Here is a 7302-nt window from a genome sequence, read left to right as displayed (position 1 = left end):
GGCAGGCAGGCCTGCCATGAGGGAGTTGCAGTAGTCCAGGCGTGAGATGACCAGTGCCTGGACCAGGACCTGGACCAGGACCTGGACCAGGACCTGAGCTGCCTTCTGGGTGAGAAACGGGCGGATTCTCCTGATGTTATGCAGCAAGAATCTGCAAGATCTGGTAGTGGCGGTGATGTTTGTTGAGAGGGACAGTTGGTTGTCAAGAGTTACGCCAAGGTTTTTGGCAGTTTCTGTGGAGACAACCACTGTGTTCTGGACAGTGATGTGGAGGTCAGAGGTCAGAGCCCTTCCCTGGGAGGTAAAGTAGCTCAGTCTTTCCCAGGTTGAGTTTGAGGTGGTGCGAGGACATCCACTGGGAGATGTCGGCCAGACATGCAGAGATACGTGCTGCTGCACGTGTTTCAGACTGGGGAAATGAGAAGATTAGCTGGGTGTCGTCGGCATAGCTATGATGAGGACCCAGGGCCTTTTTTTTAGTCCCAGTCCGTCCCTGTCCGAAACCCAAGGTACTAGTGAACAACCCAAGTGACATCATATGGCAGTAAAAAGGGGGGGGGGAAATGAAAAATGGGTAGTCTTAAGCAAGTTTAATGAGACACAGTGATGTAACTTCTATGGTGGACATAATGAGCAGAGCTAAAAGTATCAGATCAGTGTTACATTCACTTAATTTACCTGTTTTTGTTGCCATTGGCCGACCCATAACAAACAAGCACACACACACACACACACACACACACACACACACACTTAGGTCCCATCAGATTTACTCTGCCTCTCTAAGAAACAATGATTTTCAGCCCATTAGTTGCTCCTGATGGCAGTGTTTGTTGACACCTGCGTTGATTAGTCACATGACGACAACCTCTGAGGTATCACTGCCATCAGAGGTGTTCAGAAAAACAAGCTTCAGCATAAACACATGATGCAGCTATCACACTTCAACACCTCATGCAATTATTACTATACAGTCATATTTATTTCTTTTTGAAATTGTGTCTCTCATTACTTTTAGTGATTGGTGACAAAAATTGGTCCGTTTATTATTATTTTTGCAGGTAATGAATCGCTTATTTGGGGGCTTTATCAAAACTCACCATATTTGAATACAAGTCAATCTCCTGTACGTATTCTAGCATTCCCGGGAATGAACGCAGCAAAATGACTCACTAGCGCTCCCTAGGATTCAGCCCCTCACACAGGTTTGTCGTAGAGACACAAAATTTGGTACATGCATGTATCATGGGAAGACGCACCAAAAAGTCTCAAGAAGCCATAACCAAAAACATACAAGAAGTCGGCCATCTTGGATCGAAAATGGGGTTTTCGCCATTTCCACGTCACATAATTTAACAAACTCCTCCTACTCTCTCTCCTGCTGGTCTCACTGTGGTCCTGTCTCTGTCGTGGAATTAATTTGAAGATGTATTAAAATGCTATATTAAAATATAGCAGCCTGAGGTGGACAGACTGGGATCTCTGGCCTCGAACAGAAAGCATTTTTGGCAAAACCATAATACCTATCATTGATCCGACTTCACTTTGAGCGTCCTGAGTTACAGAACAGCTACATATGTTTTTTTTTAAAGAAAAATGAAAAAATAGCTTTGCTAGAGCGATCTAAAAAAAACTGTTATATCTCCCTTTTCATAAATCTTCCTTTTTTTTAAATATGGGAGCCAATTGAGGATGTTGGTGCATGTTGGTGGATCATCTGTGCGTCCTACGCCCAAACTATAACTCTGACAGCTTTACCAGAGGATTGTGAGGGAGAAGACTAATTTTCCTACGTTTCTATGTATAAATTATTTCTGTAGAGTGGAATTTGCGGCCTGGAGCGCAGTTTTCAAATGTATTTTTTGACAGTTCTTTCTCTCCCTCTACACTCTGGCGATGATGTCACACACTGTGACACGAACATTCCGTGCAATACACACCCATTATAATCTCAGAATTTCTCCAGAAATGATCATGGTCATTGAACAGGGATTGATAAAAAACTATATGACCTATCAAAACGTGGAATAATACACCGATACACAAGACTTGCCGGAGAAGTAGACGTTTAAAAAACCCCAATTATTGTTTTTTTTTTCGCTAATTTTTTTTCGGCCGTCCCATTCACTTCAATGGAAAATTTTGTGCAAATTCGTATTCTGTAGAGAAAAGTAATAGCACACCGATCCCGATCAAACCGCACGTTTTGATATATATTATTTGTCCTGCAACTCTTTTGTAGGACTAGTAGCGGGACGAAATTGCGTCCGGAAGAGGAAGAACAAAAAATCCACAGTTTAACAATAGTGCTCGGTGCGATTGCCCCGAGGCCCTAATGAATGTCTTTGTTGAGCCATGTGACTGAATTTGTAATTTTGTGTTCAGCTTGTAATATCTATAATGACAAAGCTAGGTAAAATATGTTGCTTAATACTGGTCAAGGGCATACTTGTGGGCTCCTTGGTGGCTTAGGTGCTTCTGACCTTAACCTGTTACTTAATTTATTAACTTAACAATGTCCCCTGAAGAAAGCCTGGAACCTGTTTCTTTCCTTCATTCAGTCAGTCAGTCAGTCAGTCAGTCAGTCAGTCAGTCAGTCATTCATTCATTCATTCATTCATTCATTCTTTATTTCTTTCTTTCTTCTTCTCATCTTTCTTTCCCGGGGCTTTAATAGACTTTATCTAAATCATCTTGCCTCATTTCACCATGCATTATGTTTTTATTTATTCTATATTATTTTATTATTCATACCATTTCATTTTATATGCCTCTTACATGACTTCATTACCTCTTTTATTGAGTTTTAAAAAGGTTTCTGAAGAGGCGATACACATTTTCCACCAGCAGAGGGAAGACTTGACCTGTAAATGAAAACACCTTCAGCTGCTGCTCCTCTGCATTTTTTGCATTTAATACTTAATATTGTCAAGTATATCATGTTTAATATATGTATATAAAATAAGTAGTAGTAGTAGTTGTAGTAGTAGTAGTAGTACTAGTACTAGTAGTAATAAAATAATAATAATAATAATAATAACTAGGCCTGTAAACAGTACTGAACGGGACTGAGCAGAGTGGAGGCCACGTCGGGCGCGGTGATGTGGGCTCAGTCCCTATGCGTACCAAATGGCGTGTCTCCTACCACTGTGCTCGGGGTAGGTGTAAAACATGTTACTTGCTGTTGCCAGCAGGGGGCGCTATGACTGTGTCAATATTGACCCGTGGATGTGTTCCTGGCTGGACCCTAATGACGTGTGCGAAATTTGTGACAGATTGGACAATGTATGGTCAAGTTATCCAGTCTGGTGTTAGATGGCGAGACGCCATATTTTGCCGCCATGCCACGCCCACATAGTGTGAAGGTCAGTAAAGGTCTTGATAAGTTGTGTTCCTTTGACTTTTCTATTCCTGCATGAGGGGCTTAATTTTCTTGACTTTCAAGGGGGCGCTGTTGAGTCATTTTGCCACGCCCATTCCTAGGACCACTAGAATACGTAAATTTCAGCGGAGATGTATGGATATTCCAAAAATTAGGAGTTTTTGAATATGATAAAGCCCCCAAAAAGGTGATTAGTTTTTCTGAAGAAAAATAATAATAATAGACAGACCAATTACAATAGGGTCCTTGCACTTTCAGTGCTCGGTCCCTAACTAGGCCTGCAAGCAGGACTGAATGGGACCGAGCAGAGTGGAGCCGTCGGGGGAGACCACGTCGGGGGAGGCCACGTCGGGCGCGGTGCTGTAGGCTCAGTCCCTATGCGTACCAAATGGCGTGTCTTCTACCACTGTGCTCGGGCTAGGGGTAAAACATGTTACTTCGTTAAAGTATGTGAGCTGGAAATGGGCAAAAACAGCAGGAAACGGCATTTTCGATGCAAAATGGCCAACTTCCTGTACGTTTTAGGGTATGGTTTCTTGAGACTTTTTGGTGCGTCCGGCCATGATACATGTATGTACCAAATTTCGTATCTCTACGACATTCCTGTGCGAGGTGCTTCATTTTCTTGACTTTCAAGGGGGCGCTGTTGAGTCATTTTGCCACGCCCATTCCTAGGACCACTAGAATACATAAATTTCAGCGGAGATGTATGTATATTTCAAAAATGGTGACTTTTTGAATATAAAGCCCCCAAAAAGGCGATTCATTTTTTGGAAGAAAAATAATACGAAGCGGTACTGAACGGGCCCTCGCAGTACACGCGTGTCGGAGCATGCTGCCATTGGGGTTTGTGCGTTACAGGGGCCAGTCTATACCACCCCTATGAATTTCATTGCCTTAAGTCTTATGGTGTGGCCAGGGTGCCAAATATGAAATTAGACTGCCGCCAGAGCGCCACCTAGGGGCCGATCAATAAAACCTTCAAGGGTTATCCTCAGGAGGGCTTTGACAATAAGTATACCAAGTTTGGTGTTAATCTGACCAACCAATTTGGAGATATAAAATACTTCAATTTAAAGAGCGCCACCTAGTGGTCATCACCCAAAATTTTTGCAGCGAGCCTCAGGGGCTCATGAGGAAGTAGGAACCTGAGTTTCATGTCATTCAGACACACCAATGTGGAGATATGCAACACTTCTTGTTTTGTGTTGATAATAGCGCCACCTGCAGGAAGTTATTTAATAACTTGAGTATTCTTTGGGTAATCAAAATTCTTTTAATAACTTTTTGTCATGAGGGTCCATAGATGCTGTGTGCAAAGTTTGGTGCAAAACGATGAAATTGCCTAGCAGGAGTTAGAAAAAGTAGGTTTGTGACATTTTGCGAATTTGCGGAAAAAAAACGGTAGGCAAAAATGGGCGTGGCCTATATCACGAGATTCAGTGAAGGCGTGGATATAAGGTTTTTGAATGTGTGCGTGTGGGCAGGGTGGGAACATCTCGTTCTGAAATGAAGCTTGGACACTAACTGTCAAAAAGCCAACCACAGTCTGCCTGCCAGTAAAACGAGGATGGATATCCTTCAGATCTGCTAGCCCTGGGAAATAATAATAATAATAACACACACACACACAAGAGAATCTAAAGGTAGGCAGTTTCCTTAATTTCACAGATTTCCTCCAGAGGAACTAAATTTACATTTGAGCCAAAGGACACGTTTGTGCTGTTTCAGGTCTCCTAGACCCCAACAAGGCTGCTTAAAGAGGTTCTACCTTTAACGGGTACTTCTTTCTTAGATGCAATCAACTTGTCATTATTAACAGGCTATGTGCCACAATCATTTAAAGTAGCTGTAATTAAACCTCTTCTGAAAAAGGTTAATGTAGATCCTGGCGTTTTAGCAAACTATAGACCAATATCTAACCTCCCCTTCCTCTCTAAGATCCTGGAGAAGCAGAATGTGATTTTCTTCAACACAATAGTCTATATGAGGACTTCCAGTCAGGATTTAGAACTCATCATAGCACAGAAACAGCATTGGTAAAAATTACAAATGACCTTTTAACTTCTTCTGATAATGGACTTGTCTCAGTCCTTGTCTTACTAGATCTGAGTGCTGCATTTGATACAATTGACCATCGTATCCTATTACAGAGACTGGAACATGTTTAAGGATTGTGTCTAAAAAAAATATCCAACTTTGCTTTATTTATTTATTTATTTATAATGTTGTCCTCTCATTTTAATAATTCACACTGTTGGCTAAAGTTATCTTCATGTTTTCAGACTTTTCTCTATCATTGCAAGACATTTTTTTCTTAAGTTGAGACGTTTCTCAAATAAAAAAGAAAGCAGGCTCTTTAGACGACTTGGTAAAAAACATCTGACATAAAGCGCACAGAGATATAGTCCTGCACAGGAAATCAGAGGACTCACAAGATCTAGATATAGAGTTTCAGATAGCCTTTTTTAGCGCCTAGTATATGGGTCAAGCTCCCAAAAACCCTGATAGCATCACGCATTATTTTATGAAGCTTCTCCACAGCGGGTTTGACTGACTGAGAGTTTCTCCCCATCATACCACGACCTTTATATGTCAAATAAAGTTTCCTTTAAGAAAAACAGGCTGGCTCACATATTTCCACTGCAGTATCCTGCTGGTATCAATCTCAGTGTTTATCTCCTGCAAACACTTCCTCCTGCTGACTGGAGACTCACCATAGACATATATACAGTATAGTATAGTACATATACTGTATATGTCTATGAGACACACCATAGACATATATACAGTATAGTATAGTACATATACTGTATATATGTCTATGAGACTCACCATAGACATATATACAGTACAGTATAGTACATATACTGTATATATGTCTATGAGACTCACCATAGACATATATACAGTACAGTATAGTACATATACTGTATATATGTCTATGAGACACACCATAGACATATATACAGTACAGTATAGTACATATACTGTATATATGTCTATGAGACTCACCATAGACATATATACAGTACAGTATAGTACATATACTGTATATATGTCTATGAGACTCACCATAGACATATATACGGTATAGTATAGTACATATACTGTATATATGTCTATGAGACTCACCATAGACATATATACGGTATAGTATAGTACATATACTGTATATATGTCTATGAGACACACCATAGACATATATACGGTATAGTATAGTACATATACTGTATATATGTCTATGAGACTCACCGTAGACATATATACAGTATAGTATAGTACATATACTGTATATATGTCTATGAGACTCACCATAGACATATATACAGTACAGTATAGTACATATACTGTATATATGTCTATGAGACACACCATAGACATATATACAGTACAGTATAGTACATATACTGTATATATGTCTATGAGACTCACCATAGACATATATACAGTACAGTATAGTACATATACTGTATATATGTCTATGAGACTCACCATAGACATATATACGGTATAGTATAGTACATATACTGTATATATGTCTATGAGACTCACCATAGACATATATACGGTATAGTATAGTACATATACTGTATATATGTCTATGAGACACACCATAGACATATATACGGTATAGTATAGTACATATACTGTATATATGTCTATGAGACTCACCGTAGACATATATACAGTATAGTATAGTACATATACTGTATATATGTCTATGAGACTCACCGTAGACATATATACAGTATAGTATAGTACATATACTGTATATATGTCTATGAGACACACCATAGACATATATACAGTATAGTATAGTACATATACTGTATATGTCTATGAGACTCACCATAGACATATATACAGTATAGTATAGTACATATACTGTATATATGTCTATGAGACACACCATAGAC

The sequence above is a fragment of the Centropristis striata genome, chromosome 17 (genome assembly GCF_030273125.1).
Source record: "Centropristis striata isolate RG_2023a ecotype Rhode Island chromosome 17, C.striata_1.0, whole genome shotgun sequence".
NCBI lineage: Eukaryota > Metazoa > Chordata > Actinopteri > Perciformes > Serranidae > Centropristis > Centropristis striata.
This window is presented reverse-complemented; position numbering follows the sequence as displayed.